This window comes from Macaca nemestrina, chromosome 2, assembly GCF_043159975.1.
Source record: "Macaca nemestrina isolate mMacNem1 chromosome 2, mMacNem.hap1, whole genome shotgun sequence".
NCBI lineage: Eukaryota > Metazoa > Chordata > Mammalia > Primates > Cercopithecidae > Macaca > Macaca nemestrina.
The window spans coordinates 97,598,435-97,616,807 of record NC_092126.1 but is presented as its reverse complement, the minus strand read 5'-3'; positions in this window follow the sequence as shown (position 1 = coordinate 97,616,807).

Genomic DNA, 18,373 nt, shown 5'->3' with positions numbered 1-18,373 from the left:
GCTTGAGTGTAAGAGGGACTGAAAGGAGTTCTTAGAAGTAGGTGTTGGGAGAAGGAGGAATTGTTCTGGACTCATGATAAGGCCTTCCTGAGAGTTAAGGTTTGAAGTAGGGGCATGATCTTGGATGAGCATGGCTTCTCTGGGGAACATGAATGGGCAGAGGCCATGGTGGCAGAAGGGAGACCAGTGAGGGTGCTGTGCGGTGCGCAGGCAGGGGAAGATGGTGGCTTTGGCTAGCGTCATGGCCCTGAGGATGGAGAGAAGCTGGCAGGTGTGAAGTGTATGTAGCAGATAGAGTTCACAGGAATTTGTGATTGGTTGGTGGAGAGATGTGGTAGGTGAGGAAGTCAAGGAGAACAGTAGGTTTCTGGTTTGGGCAAATAGACTTCTGTCCCATTCACTCCACAAACATTTACAAAGTGCAATCAACACTCTGAAACAATAACTCGAACTTATTGCAAGTTATTTTATACAGCCTCATTTTACAGACAAAACGGACATCCAGAAAGGCTCAGTGACTTTCTCAAGTCACATAGCTAAAAAGTGGTAGAGGTGGGATTTGAACCCAGGACTTTATAGCTTTTAAATACATTTCATCATAAACCTACAGAGGACCTAGGTGCTTGTTTAAAACTCAGAATTCTAAGCTATCCTTTCCTACCTCAAATCTTGGGACTCAGAACCTCTGGAGTTTGGGGTCCAAGATTCTGTATTTTTAACAAGCAGGTGGTTCTGATGCACCTACATTCTGAGAATCACCATCATCATGCAGCTCTCCTGTCCTAACTGGAGAAACCTCCCTCCACAGTCCCTCAGAGCCTTCCCCAGCTACCCTGATTTCTTCAGGCAGAGAGTGAGAAGTTAGATTCTGAATGACCTCAGAAGCAACACAGGCACACTTAGTCCTCTGACTGTGAAGTGCCCTAGCTCTAGTCCTGGAAGTTCCATGAGAGTGAATGAGGTCATAAATCCAGTGCTGAAGGACATTTCTCTGAAAGAGGTCAGTCCTGCTGGTCAGAGACAGAGGCATGTGTGGGTACATGGGGCTGGGGCCTGGACTGCCATGAGTCAGAAGCCTGGCTTCCAACCCCACACCACCCTCAGCATTTTGCCACCAAGATCTGTTCTCAAGCCCTAGGGGCTTTCAGAAACATCTCTCAGGGCTCCAGACCACAGAAGGGCTCTTGGAGATCATCTTGTACGACTCTCCCATTGTAGAGCCGAAAAGCCTAAGGCTCAGAGATGGGTCCCCTTGCCCTGCAGTCCTCCATGCCCTGGAGTGCTGGCTGGGGTTGGGCACAGTGATATTTCGGCAGGTGGCCTGGCAGCAACACATCCCCTAAAGTCCCACTCATTGTAAGGCGGATCTGTGAAGCCGCACTTCTGTTTGCTCAGCATCTGTGCCAGGCAAGGCCTCACCCTGGACAAACACAGCCAGCCAGGCGGCAGGCACCAAGCTCCTTTGTTCTTGGTTCTGATAGCAGAGGCAGCAGGGCCAGCAGGTAACGGAAGGCCTGTCCTCACCGGATGTTGGCACTGTGGTTCCCACGGGAATGCTTCCTGGAGAAAACTGGGGTACTGGCTATAACAGCCCAGGGCAAGAAGGTGACCACCTGGCAAAAGAAGGACTTGGGAAGGTGCAGATGGAAGGATGAAGACTGAAAGCTAGGAAGATAAGGAGAGCTGGGATGCCTCATTTTGTTGGGGTTAGGTGGGCAGAAGGTCCTACCCCTCCTGTTTCCAGGCTGAGGCGGTCCCAAGGAACCCAGGGAGCAGGTTCTGACCTTTGATTTTGGTATAAAAGGGAAACATCTGGACTGAGGTTGAGGTGTCTCTTTCTGAGCCCATCATTCTTTGCCCATCTGAGTCTAGGAGGAAACTTGATGCAGAAGTAAGAGCTTGGGCTTTGGCATCAGAGAGACCTAAGTCCAAATCCTGGCTCAGCCATTTACCAGCTCTGGGACTTCTGATAAGAAGCTGAACCTTTCTGAGTCTAAATCTCTGCATGAATGAAAGTGGGATGAAAATCATGCCGTCCCTGCAGGGCTATTATGATGCTCTGGCCAGGGAGCCAGGAGCACTGCAGGGGCCTGATAAATGGTCCTATGATCATTAATACCCAGTCCTCATATCCACTCTGGAAACACTGTTTGTTTGGGGGCAACTAGAGGAATATGTGTGGATTGAATTGGTGCTTAGTGCTCTTATGGCTATAACCAACTTCAGATTCTCTTTTTAAAAAGATGATAAAGTATCTGTTCCTGGGTTCGTGGGTTCATGGGTTAGGGATAGCTGCAAAAAAGACAAAACTGGGAGGAAGAGAGCCTTGGGCAGTAAGCAATGAGGGGATTGGTTTGATGAGTGCTTTGGGGGCTTTTGTAGAGGATTACGGTGAGGCTGCAGGAGAGAGTTGATGGTGGCATGGCCAGGGTTGTAGCACAGTGGACCAAGCAACAGGGTGGGCAAAGATGTCATTTGCTGGGAAGGGAAGGGAAAGACCTGGGGAGGAGCAGGTTTTGTTGTGTGTGAAGCAGGGGTGATGGGGAAGCAGACTGAGAGTGTCGTGCTGGACTGGCTAAATTGGGGGGGCCTGTCAGACATCCGAATGGTCACACTGAGCAGGCAGCTGGCTTTCTCGCTGCTCCCATCCCCTCCACTGGCCCCCTTGCTTGCCCTCTAAGCAGCCTCAACTCTGGTCTTTCTGTCTCTTGGAGAGTCTTTGCATTGGCTGTTCCCTCTGCCGGGATGCTCTTCCTCCAGCTCCTCACAAGGAGGCCTCCTTCTCAGCATCTAGGTCTCAGCCTAAATGTTGCCTGCTGGCTGCCTTGATCTCCTCCCTCCTCTCCCACACCACCACTGCCTATCCCATTGCACTATTTTATCTTCCTTATACTTCTTAGCACTAGCTGAGATGATATTATTTAGTCATTTGTTCACATATATATTGTTTGTCTCCCCTTCTAGAATGGAAACTTCCTACGGGCAGGAGCTGCTCTTGTTTATCACTGAATCTCCAGTATAAGGACCAGTGCCCTACATGAAGCAGCCTCTCAATAACAATTTAGTAAATAATTAGTAATTATGGTAAACATGTGGTGGTCTTGTTGCCATTTCCTCTTTCCAAGCGTGTGGCAGACATTGCTAATAGAACACAGACTCTTTCCTCCACATGATGCTCCCAACAGCCCTTGCCAATCTATCAGAGTTGGGCATGAAGGTAAATCTACCTGCCATCCATGTAGTAGAGAAAGCTTCCATGCTCACTACTTGTGTGACCTTGTGTGAGTCTTTTAAAGCTCTTTGGGCCCGATTCCTTCATGTAATGACTCATACAAGATGTAGGGGTAGACCTGCCACCCCTTTTATATCTGAGCCCCCAGTCTAGAGCCTGGATACCACTGTGAGGACATGCCCAATCCCCCAGACAGGGGCTCAGTGCCGGTCTTTGAGTTACAACCACTCCTGGGCTTTCCCCCCCTGCTTCCCTGTTTTCTCACCAGCCCCAGGAAGCAATGCTGAAGAGACCTTTGATATCTGGTCCAAAAATCCCTTCATTTTCAGATAAGGAAACTGAGCTAAGAAGAAACGTCAGTGGAGCCAGAAACTCAGCAAAGACCACTTGTCCACACCCAACACTTTAGCAGCAGCCATCCCTGTGCCCCAGCTCTGCCGGGGCAGCTCTCAACACCTCCTCTCAGTAATGGGGAGATGGGGGCTGCAGCTCCTTATATCCAGGCACAATCCCAAACCCCAGGAGGTGAGCGCCTGGCCTCCCTCCAGGCCCCAGGCAGTTGGCGGGAGAAGGATGCCCCATGGATTCCTGGCCCTCTTTCCCACTTCCAAGCTGCCCATTCAGAGGAGGTGAGAAAGGGGCAGCCTCTTCCTCCACAGTTGCTTTCGGAAATTGCCTCGGGGTTTTTGGGCCAGGGTGAGGCTCTTAGCTGTTCCAAAGCCAATTAATGCCCTGTTGGCAGCTTCTCACCTTCATCTTCTTCCGCTCCAACATGTGTCATCCCCTCTACTCTCCTGAAGCTGTTCTGCGGCCGGTACCCTCTCTGACAAGAGCTCCGTTCTGGCTTCCTCTTAGGAAGGGTGGAGGAGGAAATGGGTGAGTATTGACTAAACTTCTCTGTGATCCTAAATGAAGGTGCTTTAAACATCTCCCAGAGAGGGAACCGCTTCAGTTGCCTTTGAGCCTGCCTGTGCAGAGCTCTTGTTTGCAAACTGTCTTTTCTTGTGGAGAAGCTGTGCTTCCTTTTCTAGGAGCTATTTGGGGAAACACTAATGTTTGCAGGAACAGAAAGCCAGCTCCCTGCTCAGGAGGACAGGGAGGACCCAGCGGGATTCAAAAGCGCTAATTAAGGGCCAATATCCATAGACATTTGGGGAAAGTTAAAAAATGGAAAAGAAGTGGGTTTTCACGTTTAATTAGGAAGGTGGGAACATCAGGGACTAAGGGAAATTTTTAGGAAGACAGATTTTTAACTTGATATTTAATATTTCAGCCCATTTATTGAACAGTCATCATATGTCAGGTGCAGGAATGCAACTGTGAACCACCAGACAAGGCCCCTGTCCTCAGGGAGATCACAGTCACAGGGAGAAAGGTGAGTGTCAAGCAGTTCCGGACAATCACAAGGTGCCATGGGAACACAGGCGCAGATGGGCCACCCAACCCGTTGTGCCAAATACAACTCTGGGAGAGGGGTCGGGGAGGGCTTCCTCTGGAACAGACCCCGCACAGAGACTTGGCTGAGGCCTGGAGAATAGGAGGATTTGGGCAGGAGAGGATGACGGAGAAGGCTGAGTGGCAGGGTTCTCAGCCCTAGACACACACGGAATCACCTGGGAAGGCTTTTAGGAAGAAGGATGCCACCCCCAGAGATACTGGTCTGCCTTAGGGCCTGGGCATGGGTGCGTTTCTAAAGCCCCCAGGGGGTTCTCATGCTAGGGAGAAGGGGAAGGGAAGTTTTGAGAACCACTGCATCATGAGATATGTGTTGGAGACACGGACAGTCAGGTGGGGTCAGCAGCGGCCACAGCACACAGGGCTTTGTTAGCTGTGTTAGGAGTTTCCAGTTCAGCCTGAGAGAGACACGAACTCCTAGATGGGTTTTAATGTTTCAAGCAGAAGCCTCAGTCAGTCACAATGCTTTATAAAACAAAAGCTTTTAGAAAAATCTCAGTTACCTCTTTCTTCTCCCTCCCTCTCCCACTGCTGATGTAGAAGGATCCCTGGAGAGAGGTTCACTCGGGGCCACCAGGGCCAACTGGACCTTCAAGGTCTCCTGGCCCATCTCCTTCCCAAAGGAGGCCTTCTCAGGGCTTCTCCTTTCCTCTGCAGAGCTAAGGCCTTTGCCAGGCCCTGCCCTGTGTCTCTGGGCAGCACGAGTCCTTTGCATCTGCTTCCGGTGGGGAATGGCCATCTGAATGTCAGGTCTTTTCTCGCCTTTTGTCCCCACTCTGCCCAGGTCCCAGGTCTGGCCAGTTTCCCCCTGGGTTTCTATTTTCTTGGTTTTTTTCTTTTTTTGTTTTGTTTTTTGAGACGGAGTTTTGCTCTTGTCGCCCAGGCTGGAATGCAGTGGTGCAATCTCGGCTCACTGCAACCTCTGCCTCCCAGATTCAAGTGATTCTCCCGCTTCTGCCTCCCGAGAAACTGGGACTACAGGCGCCCGTCACCACGCCCTGCTAATTTTTGTATTTTTAGTAGAGACGGGGCTTCGCTATGTTGGCCAGGCTGGTCTCAAACTCCTGACCTCAGGTGATCCCCCTGCCTTGGCCTCCCAAAGTGCTGGGATTCCAGGCATGAACCACTATGCCCAGCCACCCCCTGGGAAGTGGCTGGCACATGACCTGGCCCAGCATGCAATACAAATGAGGCAATTCCTTTACCCTGGTTTCTGAAGCTGTCACTCCTGGACCAGGCCTAACAGCCTTTTCCTTCAGAATCTGTTTTGTCGGGCCTGTCTGGGTCCCTCCTGCTACACACAGAATCCTCGCTGCACCTCCTGCCACCAGCTGGAAGGAGAACAGCACAGTAAAAGGAAGAAGGCCTTAGAGACGTACTTGGGTTCGAGTCCTTGACCCCATTTCCCATTAACTTTGTGAACTCTAGCAAGTCACCTATCTCTCCCATTCTCGGTTTCCTCATTTGTAAAATAATGGCATCAACCTCTTTGGACAACTGCGAAGAATGAGTGACAGAAACATGTAGAAGCCTGAATGGAGTACCTAGCACATAGTAGGTCTTCAGTCAATGGTAGCACCATTTACTATCATTCATTACTGTTAATTATTGTTACTCGTGCTGGGTATTCTGCCAATGATAGGATTTCTTTGAGCTTGTATCCCCTTTTGTAAAACAAGATGTGCCACCTAGCTTATAGGACTGATGTGAATTCCAGCATGCAGGCAGTTTCAGAGATTTTTTTTTGTTGAGACGGAGTCTCGCCCTGTCACCCAGGCTGGAGTGCAGTGGCACGATCTTGGCTCACTGCAAGCTCTGCCTCCCAGGTTCATGTCATTCTCCTGCCTCGGCCTCCCAAGTAGCTGGGACTACAGGTGCCTGCCATCACTCCTGGCCAATTTTTTGTATTTTTAGTAGAGATGGGGTTTCACCCCGTCAGCCAGGATGGTCTCGATCTCCTGATCTCGTGATCCTCCCGCCTCGGCCTCCCAAAGTGCTGGGACTACAGATGTGAGCCACCGCACCTGGCCAGTTTCAGATAGTTTTAAAGACATTTTATTAGATCTGGAGGCTACTCATGGGCCAAGAAAATGCTGAATATCTAACAGACCCGGCAGACGTTCCAACCTGCGCTTGGTTTTTATTTTTATTTTTTGAGACTGAGTCTCACTCTGTCACCCAGGCTGGAGTGTAGTGGCATGATCTTGGATCACTGCAACCTCAGCCTCCCAGTTTCAAGCGATTCTTGTGCCTCAGCCTCCCAAGTAGCTGGGGTTACAGGCACCCGGCACCACACCCGGATCATTTTTGTATTTTTAGTAGAGACGGGGTTTCACCATGTTGACCAGGCTGGTCTCGAACTCCTGACCTCAAGTGGTCCCCCCGCCTCAGCCTTGCAAAGTGCTAGGATTACAGGTGTGAGCCACTGCGCCCAGCCCAACCTGTGCTTAGGTTGCAGAGGTTTATACCACTGTCTGGCTGGCAGATTGACAGAGGAGCCTTCCAAATGCTTGTGGGAACTGCTGTAACAGGGCCCATTGTCTGCCACGCAGTACCATGGGAGCAAAGCCCTGGATCCATATGGTATCTGAATGGTCTAGGACCAGATCTCCCCAGAGACAGACACTCATAAATGATCATGACTCTAGAGTTGAAGCTCTGCTCTGTGCATCCCTTTCCTCCTTCTTTCCTTCATTCACTGAACAGGGGTTAAACAAGGGAAAGGGTCTATTCAATGGGATTTCACCAGAGGACCTGGGAATGGCCAAATCTTGGCCTCCAGTGATCCCTCTTTCCATAAGGTTCCCAAGGCTGTGAGGGTGAAAATAAACGAGAGACCAAAGTGCCCCTTTGTTACAAGTTTGGGTGACTGTGTGATTCCCCAAGACAGGCTGCTTTTGGCATGGGGTGGGCCATGTGCTTCAGCCTCACAGCCCAGATTGGGTCTTACCAAGGGCTGCAGCCCAAACGAGGAGCACTGCCAAGTACCCAGGCACTCTGTGGGAAGACAAGAGAGAGAAGATGCCAGCTTGCAAGAGAGTCCAGGCTGTCTTCCTGACCCAGTGGGCCTGATGAAGGAAGCTGAAGAAGGACCACAGAAATGTGGGTCAGTTTCATACACTGATTGTGATTCTGTCCCCGTCTGCGTCTTGGAAACTCACCCAGTCAATCCGCATCCCTGGAAAAGGTGGGGCACGGGAAGAGAGTGAGAGGGGGAGTTTCTCCACCTCCGTCAGGGATACAACAGTGAGCATGGTAGGCATGGCCCCTGTTTTCAGGGAGCTTACAGTCCAGCAGGGGCGATCGTCACGGACGTGATTTGGTTATTGCAAGGTAAGAAGTCCTGTGCTGGAAAAGCATGGGAGCCTATGAAAGCATGCTTGGGAGGCCAGGCAAGGCTGTGCCGAGGAACGACTGTGGAGGCTGAAATGTTAAGAATGACTTACCCTGGCCGGGCACAGTGGCTCACGCCTGTAATCCCAGCATTTTGGGAGGCCAAGGTGGATGGATCACCTGAGGTCAGGAGTTCGAGACCAGCCTGGCCAAAATGGTGAAACCCCATCTCTACTAAAAATACAGAAATTAGCTGGGCATGGTGCTGGGCACCTGTAATCTCTGCTACTTGGGAGGCTGAGACAGAAGAATCGCTTGAACTAGGCAGGCAAAGTTTGCAGTGAGCCGAGATTGAGCCATTGTACTCCAGCCTGGGTGACAAGAGCGAAACTCTGTCCAAAAAAAAGGCTTACCTGGGCAAGGCAAAGTTGGGGGAGTGGACAGGGAAGGAAGAGGCTGACAGAATCACACTCATGCAAGGAAAGAATGAGCTACTGATGCTTTCTCACCGGAGAAGGCTTCCCTGCCCCTAAATGCCATGATGCCCAGGCTCTGTCCTCAGGCCTTTGCCAGCCTCACACTATACCATGCCATTGGGGGATACCAGCTCCACCTATGGCTCTTTCTCATGCTCCACACCCCATGGACCCACTGAACCCTAGGCATTTCCACTTGGGTGTCCTGCAGGCACCTCAAACCCAACATTTCCAAAATGAAACTCCTCTCTCTCCCACCTCCACTGCCACCGCTTCCTCCTCCTGGGCTTTGCACCTCAGTGAAGGGCAGTTCCATCTACCCAGTGCCCAAACCAGAAGCCTGAGGCCAATGTAGACCCCACTCCTTCCTCCCTTCCCAGTCCTATGAGTTCTCAGTCGTGACAGATTTCTTCTCACACTCTCTGGCATCTACTGATTCATGTCCTCCTGTCATCCTAGCTACTTCCTTGGGACAGGCTAGTCCTTTCCTCTCTTGCCTGTTTAACTGTGGTGACTTTCTGACAGGTCCCCAAACTCTTAACCACTATGTTATTCTGTTAAATTACAATTTGTGATCAAATGAGGTGTCCTCACCAGGCAGCCATCCCTGGTTGGATGGGGAGCAAACACAGTGATTAAGAATGTGGTGCTGCAGTCAAGCTAGTTGGGTTAAGTACTGTCACTCACTGTCACCGTGATGTTGACAAGTCCTGCCCTGTCTCCTTACCTGGAAAATGGAGCTAGTGGGGCCTGAGAGCTGCTGGTTTTGTCTGTCCACAATAAACTTCCCTCCTTCTCACCCTTCCTTTGAGTGAGCGGCCCCTCAAGTCCGCATGGTGGGGTGGTCAATCACAGAACCTGATCCCTGATTCCAGGGGCAGGAACCGGCCCGTGTTAGTCCTGGGAACTGGACTCCCGGGGCAGTCACAGGGACTGAAGGGAGTTGGCCCTGGGTCGGCAGAGCAGCAGGCCTCGGTCCTGCGCCCGTTTATCCTGAAAGCGGCTGTTCATCTTTTCCTTCAACTATCCTGTGTCCTTCCAACATTTTCTCTCTCTGCCTCCCTTTCTCTCCTCAGTCTCTCCTCTTCTCTTTCCCTCCCACCCTCTCTCTCTTTCTCTGCTTAATTTAGGGCCTGTTTCTGATTCTAAATCCTAAGATTTAGAATAGCACATGTGGTGCTATTCTACAAGATAGCACATGTGGCAGGAGGCAATGGGGCAGTGCCCGGGGAGCCTGGTTCCCAGAATGTTAACTACTGCTGTGAGGGCCACCACCCGGTCATCCCGGAGCCAGCCTGATGGGAGGAGGGCCTCTGTGGGGCCACTTAGCGGACCACGGTCCCCCAGCAGATGAGCAGGGGTTGGCCGCTGACTTCCGGTCCTGCACAGGACCTGGCCGCTGGGTGTCCCGGTGAGGGTCCATTTGCTGCTGCCTCATGCTCAAAGCCTGCAGATCAACCACTCGCGGTCCTTTCTGAGGGGGTGGTCTTTGTAAACCTGCCCAGCCCAAGCTCCTCAGCCTGTGGTGGTTGGAGATTTCAGTCTTTCCTCTCACAGGAGCCCTCCAGGTCTCCAGGTCAGAATCTGTCCTCCTAGAGGTCCCTCAAGCTCAGTGCTTTTCTCCTGGATGTCTGTTGTTTTTGTCTCTCAGGGCCACCTCAATTGCCCCACTTTGGGGAACTGCTATACCCCAATCCAATCATGGCATTCTAGTGGACCCGCTAGTCACTGCACCCCACCCTGTGGCCACAGGGGTGATCAAGGGACGGGGGAGAGACCATGGAGCTGCCCTCATTTCCAGAGCTGCAATGTTGCCAGTTGGGGGTGCTGGTGGCCATCTCCCCCAACATGGAGAACATTCATCTACAGTAACAGAAAAGAAAAGAAACAGAGAAGAATTCAGGAGGCAAAAGGAGATGAGACGATATCATCTGAATAACTCCATGCAGTCTGCTTCTGGGCCCAACCACCTCCAGGTGAAAGACTGACTCTGTTCTTCATTTCACAAGCTTTTACTGAGTTCCCAGTGCAGGAAGGAGAACACAGAAGAGTAAGGTAGTGTCGCTGTCCCTGGGGGAGTGATTGTGCTGTGACAGACATATGGACATGTGCATGGAGGCAGATACACATATGCACACACTCACGGGGATAACACAGGGGGCACAAAAGCAAGAGTGTGCAACTCTCATCTGGGCGAACATCTGGGAGGCGGTGGCTCCACAAAGACTTCATGGAGTTGGTGGCCCCAGAGGAGTCTTGAAGCTCCATTGGCAAGAGCAATCCTCAATGGGCCTGCCCTTCCAAGTAACAGCCTAGGTTTCCAAAGCTGCTCAGTGGGAAATCCTTTGTGGACCTATTGCTAAGAATAAGCCCTTGTCACACGAGCACACTGCCAGCTGAAGGCCTTCTCTCAGAGGTGGCACAATACTTACTGGAAGGGAACCATCGAATGCGGATGCCCTGAGCTGTCACCCCCACAGACCTCCCATTGTGTCCATCATTTCCTCCGGAAGTTTCGATGTTGGAAGGCCGCCCTGACCTACCTCTTCAGGTTGAACAAATGATCCAATTATCTATGTACGATCCCAGATTGTCTTGAGCTGAATGGATGGGAATGGGGGGGCGGCTGTCTTGAAAAGAAAATGCCAGAGGGAGTCCAGCCATCCACAAGCTGTTAGCTGGAGCCGATTGCCCACAAAGGATCCCTTTGTTATTCCAGGAGGTGTTGTCACAAGAGCTTGGCCACAGCTCTCGAAGCACGTCCAGGAACTGTTCTAGTGAGAGCGCTGGCAGAGAGCTCTGTCTGGTGGCCTGGAACAGATTCTAATCTTGAGGAGACTGGGAGGGGTAACACCCGCCAACCTGCTCAGCACCACCTGCCCCGGGAGCTGACCATCCCATGGGCAGTGACCAGGGAGCATGGCCAGCACTCCACGGGCCAGATCTTCACAAGGAAAGGGCTTGTGAGTTTCTGGCTAGCTTCTTCTCTGAAAGCTTCCAAGGGCTCGTGCTTCCATCTTAAACAATTGCGGGACGATAGCAGAAACAATGGCAAATGTTCCCCTGTGGTTTGTATAACACAGGCTCTCCATCATTCAGTCATCCCCACATTGGCCACAGCAGAGTACCTGTGGATAGGAAATTGCTGTGAATTGCCACCCTCCTACAGAAGGTGACCATATAAATTATCTTTCAAGTCTGAACACCTTGAAGAGTCAAAGGTGGTACTATTAATAATTACACTGGGACAACTGGCCTGAATTGGGACTACCCCCGGTAAATATAGGAGTTTGGGCTCCCTACTTAGTCCCTCAAAAAAAAAGGTCAAGACGAAAGAATGATACCTTGAAGCAAATTGTTGGTGGAGATGGCCAAGAAACGTTTCCAAAGTCCTCTTTTGCTTCATGTCTTTCACTCCATGTTTTGCAACAGGATGTTCTGAATCAATGTTGGCACAGCTTGCCTCAGTGACCTCCGTCCGGGCTTTGCCAAGGATGTCATAGCCAAGAACATGGTCTAGCTGCAGTTCTCTGTGCAACTATTCTCCCAAAAGGTTGTTAGGGACGGTATAAAGAATATAGGCTTGTGGCCGAGAGCAGTGGCTCACGCCTGTGGTCCCAGCACTTTGGGAAGCCAAGGCGGGTGGATCACCTAAGGTCAGGAGTTCAAGACTAGCCTGGCCAACATGGTGAAACCCCGTCTCTACTAAAATAAAAAATATATATACAAAAATTAGCAGGGCATGGTGGCGAGCACCTGTAGTCCCAGCTACTCAGGAGGCTGAGGCAGGAGAATCATTTGAACCTGGGAGACAGAGGTTGCAGTGAGCTGAGACTGTGCTGCTGCACTCCAGCCTGGGAGACAGAGGGAGACTGTCTAAAAAAAAAAAAAAAGAAGAAAAGAAGAAAAGAAGAATGTAGGCTTGTATGTGTGAAATGTGGTGATACCAAGTGTGAGTGAGGGCACAGAGCAACAGAAACTGGCTCACGCTGGCATGAAGGTAACCTGCATGACAGACGGGAAAAGCACCGTACTCCAAGCCCCGTAACCTCCCCAGGTGTACATGCTTGGGAAAGTCTCACGCACGTGCAGTATACCAGAACAAAAATGGTTGTAGCAGCATTATCTGTAACAGTAAAAAACGGGAAGCAACCTGAAACTTCATCAGCAGAGTCATGGATTTTGAAAAGCAGTAACAATTCACAAATTAGAGATATATGTATTCAAATGGATAAATGTCACAGACAATTTTAGTAGACAAAAGCAAGATGCAAGAGGAGGATTTCTTTCCTATGATGCTGTCTATACAAGGCAGAAAAACATGCAATCGGATGCAATGTACTGGGTATGGAATCTTTCATATATGGCAAAGGCATATAGACGGGTGAAAATGATCAACACAAATTCAGGACAGTGGTTGGAGGGGAGAGAGGTGAGAGGATCAGGAGGGAATACAGACAGCTACACTCTAATAGTTTCCTCTTCCTTTTTCCTTTTTTTTTTTTTTTTTTTTGAGACGGGGTTTCACTCTTGTTGCCCAGGCTGGATTGCAATAGCGCGATCTCAGTTCACTGCAATCTCTGCCTCCCAGGTTCAAGCGGTTCTCCTGCCTCAGCCTTCCGAGTAGCTGGGATTACAGGTATGCACCACCACACCCGGATAATTTTTTGTATTTTTAGTAGAGACAGAGTTTCACCATGGCCAGGCTGGTCTTGAACTCCTGACCTCAGGTGATCTGCCCGCCTCGGCCTCCCAGAGTGCTGGGATTACAGGCGTGAGCCATCGCACCTGGCCAGTAGTTTCCTTTTTCACTTGGGCATGACTCATTCCAGGGTGTTGTATGAGATAGGTTTACATTCTAGTTCCAGTCCAGCCCTTCACTTCACATGGCCTTAGACAGACTATGTAACCGTTTCCTTCTCTGTAATGGGGGTACTCAGTTCTCATGTCATAGGGTGGCTGTAAAAATCCTTTCATGTTTTGTAAGGGTTTATTTTGTTGCCTACATAAAGTTGTGATCTTGGCTCCTTCTGCAATAAACCCTGACAGCAGGTGTTCCGCAAAGGAAGACGACTGAGCGGGTGCCACAGCTGTACTGGCAGCCTGGTGTACTGGGGTGCAGCTAGGCCTGGTGTGATGTGACCATTTGCAAAGACACCCCCAGCCCCGCCCTGGTGTTCTATGGCCAGGTGCACTGCTCAAGCTATTTCTCCTTGTTTCCCTCTCTCTCCCTCCCTCCTTCTTGTTTTTTTCTCCTGCTCATTCACAGGACTAGAGAGGCAGATCCATGGCCACTAAGCTGTTAAGTGGCAAAACTGGGATTCGAATCCAGGTGTCTCAGAGATGAAGCACTTCCCAACTAAGCCAGGGGCCCACGACTTTAGTCACCTTACAACTACCTGGGGATCTTTAAGAAACACCAAAGCCACTGGGTGTGGTGGCTCACGCCTGTAATCCCAGCACTTTGGGAGGCCAAGGCAGGCGGATCACGAGGTCAGGAGATCGAGACCATGCTGGCTAACACGGTGAAACCCATCTCTACTAAAAATGCAAAAAATTAGCTGGGTGTGGTGGCGGGCGCCTGTGGTCTCAGCTACTCAGGAGGCTGAGGCAGGAGAATGGTGTGAACCTGGGAGGTGGAGCTTGCAGTGAGCCAAGATTGTGCCACTGCACTCCAGGCCTCACAATCTCTGGATGCTCTGACCCTGTGAGTGTGGGAGTTTTCAGAGCTCCCTGGATAATGGTGATGCCCAGCCAGGGTTGAGCTCTCCTGCACTGCAGTTCCTGCATGCCCTGCCCTTTGCAATACCCCATCATCCTTGTGGCACTCCTGCTGTGAATGAGCCAGCTGCCTCTAGTCTGTGCACTTCTTGACAGCAGAGTTCACATCTTTCATCTTTATGTCCCCAACATGCAGCACAATTTCTGGCACACTTTTGGAAGAGTGCTTAGAACTCTGCAAGAGAGAGAAGCTGAGACTGAGATGAGGAAGTTTCGGGGAGGCAGACAGACTTGGCCTGCCCAATACGTGAAGTGTTGACTGAAAGGAAGGGCTGCCCGCCACGTATTGAGCTCCCCACTGGAAGAAGTAATCAAGAAGAAGCAGAAGCTGATGCTTCCTAAGGGACTACTGCCTATGTTCAGATTCTATTTGTTTCTCTTCACCATCACCAAAGTGAGCATTTCCACCTCACAGTTCTTATTCCTAGAGGCACAGAGTCTCTTGCAAGAAGGCAACAGGGAAATCTACTTCGGCCACCAACCAACCCTGTACGGAAATCCTCTCAGCTGCAGCTCCGTACTCTCTGTAGTGGGGACCTTATTCCGCACCGCACAGTCAGCTTGGACAGCTCTGATGATTAGAAAATTCCCCCTTCCTTGGGTCAAGTTTCGTGCTCTGCAACTCCTGTCATTTGGCCCTGATTCTGCCCTCTGGAGTAGCATCATTTCTTCATCCCACTCACAGGGTTGCATAGGCTGCAGAAATGACTTTGGATTTTATGTCAAGTGAAATGGGGGGCAAATGATGTATTGTTAAACCAGGGGGCAGGGGTGGCAACGTGATTTGATTTCTGATTTCAAAAGAACGCTGTGGGCCAGGTGCGGTGGCTCATGCCTGTAATCCCAGCACTTTGGGAGGCTGAGGCAGGCAGATCACCTGAGGTCTGGTGTTCAAGACCAGCCTGGCCAACATGGTCTAACCCCATCTCGACTAAAAACACAAAAATTAGCTGGGCGTGGTGGTGGGCACCTGTAATCCCAGCTACTTGGGAGACTGAGGCAGGAGAATCGCTTGAACCCAGGAGGCTGAGGTTGCAGTGAGCTGAGATTGCACCATTGCACTTCAGCCTGGGCAACAAGAGCAAAACTCTGTCTCAAAAAAGAAAAAAGGAAAGGAAACAACAACAACAACAACAACAACACTGTGTTACTGTGTGGAATCTGGATTACAGGGGAGTAGCAGAAAAAACCCAGCAGATGGGTTGGGAAGCTCCTGGCATCATTCAAACAAGAGATGATGGTGGCTTGGGCAGTGGCGCCAGCAGGGAAGATGGATTTGGGATGTGTTTTGGGTGCAGAGCCAGCAAGACTTGCTGATGGATTGGATGTGCATGTGTGAGTATTTGCCTAGTGTAAGAGAATCTTGGCCTTTATGTGTCATCTTTATTAACAAGATATAGCTAAATTTAAACTATTCATATTTTCATATTCAGAGGATGGATAATTTAATCTATCCATGATTACTGAGATCACTTTAGTTTTGATTTCTACCTCTGTGTTGTTGCTTTTCTGGTTGTTATCTTTATTCACATTCCTGATTTTCTAGATTTATTGTCTTGTTTCTTATCTCTTCCGCTATTTTCTTTTCCCCTTTTAAACAGATTACTGATAACATATCTGACATACAAGCTTTCATGTCTTCCTTCCTTTTCTACGTGGATAATAAGGGAATCTGTGGAGGCACTTCTGTCTGAAAAGAAGAGAAAGCGGAGGAGGAGGAAAGGAGGAGGAGGGGGACGAGGGGGAGGAGGAGGAGATGCTTCCTAAGGGATCGCTGCCTATGTTCAGGTTCCATTGGTTTCTCTCCACCATCACTGAAATGGGCATTTCCACCTCACAGTTCTTATTCCTAGAGGTACAAGAATAACTGTACCTCCGGACTCCCAACATCAGTCTCCTCCCCAGCCTGACCCCAGCCTCACCCTCACACAGCCTCAGCTCCCACTGAGCCCCACTCTCTGCAAGGTGGAGGGGTGACCCAGAGCGAAGAAGGCCAGGCGGTTGGGTTCCCAGGACCGACTTACCTGTCAAGGACGAGCGGAACCGCAAACCTAGAGAAGTTCAGAGAAAATCCACCAGAGGGCACTGCAGCACTGCCCTGGAAAGAACATCCCGCGACGGCTTTTTTCCAATTAGCAAAGTACTACCGTATTGAGCACCCGTTTAGCACAAAGCCCTGGGCGAGATGCTGAGATGCAAAGATCAGGGCACAGGTGCTGCCCACTGCCACGTCGGGGGAGGGCTCAGAGCCCGTGGAGAGGGGTGAGAAGGTGGTAACCAGGCAGGGTGTGGCTTTTTCCTGTTTCTGGGGACTTTAATTATAGGACACACGCATACGTACAACCATACAACACATACATACACCAAGTAGACAACACACATCATATGAGCAACACCCACACTCACACCACACAAACAACACACACACACACGCACACACCACACAAGTCACATACACACACCCTGCAGCCCTGGGCACCTGCGAGGGGCCAGCTTGGGCAGACCCAGGGCCAAAGAGGAGGTAGGTTAGAGACTCTGAGGAGAATGTGGAGTAGAGCATTGGTGAGTTTATAGCTTGAGAGAACAACCCCCACGGCCCCCAGACAATCCACACATCATTAGAGTCGCTGTAAAATAGCCCTATTAAAATGCACACATGTTAACCACATGCTACCCAAGGGTTATATGAACTCATCGATACCCACTCACACATTAGCACAGATTTGCTGAGCGCTGAGGTTGGGGTGGGGAATCTTCTGTCAGAGGGCCACAGGGGAGGAGAATGCTAGCCAGGCTTTAAGGAGTGCTGATTGGGTGCAGACACTGTGCTGTGAGCTAAAATATTAAAATATTATTCCCATTCGGGGCTGGGCACCGTGGCTTAGTAATTCCATCACTTTGGGAGGCCAAGGCGGGCAGATCACGAGGTCAGGAGTTCAAGACCAGCCTGACCAACGTGGCAAAAACCCGTTTCTACTAAAAATACAAAAATTAGCCAGGTGTGGTGGTGCATGTCTGTAATCCCAGCTTCTTGGGAGGCTGAGGCAGGAGAATCGCTTGAACCCCGGAGTCGGAGGTTACAGTGAGCTGAGATCATACCACTGCACTCCAGACTGGGTGACAGAGCGAGACTCCATCTCAAAAAAAAAATCCCCATTTTACAGAGGAGGACACCAAGGCTCAGAGAAGTGAAGTGGCTTGCCCAGGATCACATAGCCAGTAGGTGGAGGAGCTGGGGTTCTAACTCTGCCCCTAAGGAACTCACAGTTAGTTGGGGTGTTGTATATAGAAAAAGACCCTAAATGACACAGAGCATACAGCAAAGAGCAACTTCATTTTCTTTCTTCCTCCCCTTTCTTTCTCTTCTCCCTTTCTTTTTCTCCCTCCCTCCCTTCTTTCCTTCCTTCCTTCCTTCCTTCCCTTCTCTCTCTCCCACCTCTCTCTCTCTGTCTCTCTCTCTCCCCCATCTCCTTCTCTCTTTCTCTCCCCACTCCCCCATCTCTCTCTCTATCTCCCCTGCTCTCTCTCTCTCTCTCTCACACACACACACACACACACACACACACACACACACACACACCTCTGTCTCTCTCCCTCTCTCTCTCTGTCTCTCCTTCCAGGACTTAATATGCTCTGTTTGCATTCCCAAGAGCTTCCCCTGAGAAGGAAACAGCATCCCCTGCTCAGACTGCCCTACCCTAATGACTCCAAGTAGCCTTGTGTCACCTACAGATGCAGCCTGTTGCCTGAAGCCTCTGGCCCAGCAGACATTATGGTGCTGAAAGATCAATGGTGGGGAAGGAAGCCTATGGTGTTTGTGCAGGCTCCAGTGGGAGACTCACAGTGAGCCCTCTGAGATTCTCTAGCAAGGCCATGCCATCTGCAGTGAGAACTACATGCCAAAAAACAAAAAAAAAAATAAAATAAGAAACTGCCATGGGGCACCAAGTGACCGTGCAGCCAGAACTGCCCATTGTGAGCTGGGTCTTGTCAGTCCTCCCAAGCCATAAGGCCAAGCAGGTCCAGCAGCAGCCCATTGTAAGATGGAGACGCATCCTCCAGGATTGAAGTGAGTAGACCGCAAGCCGCAGGGCCC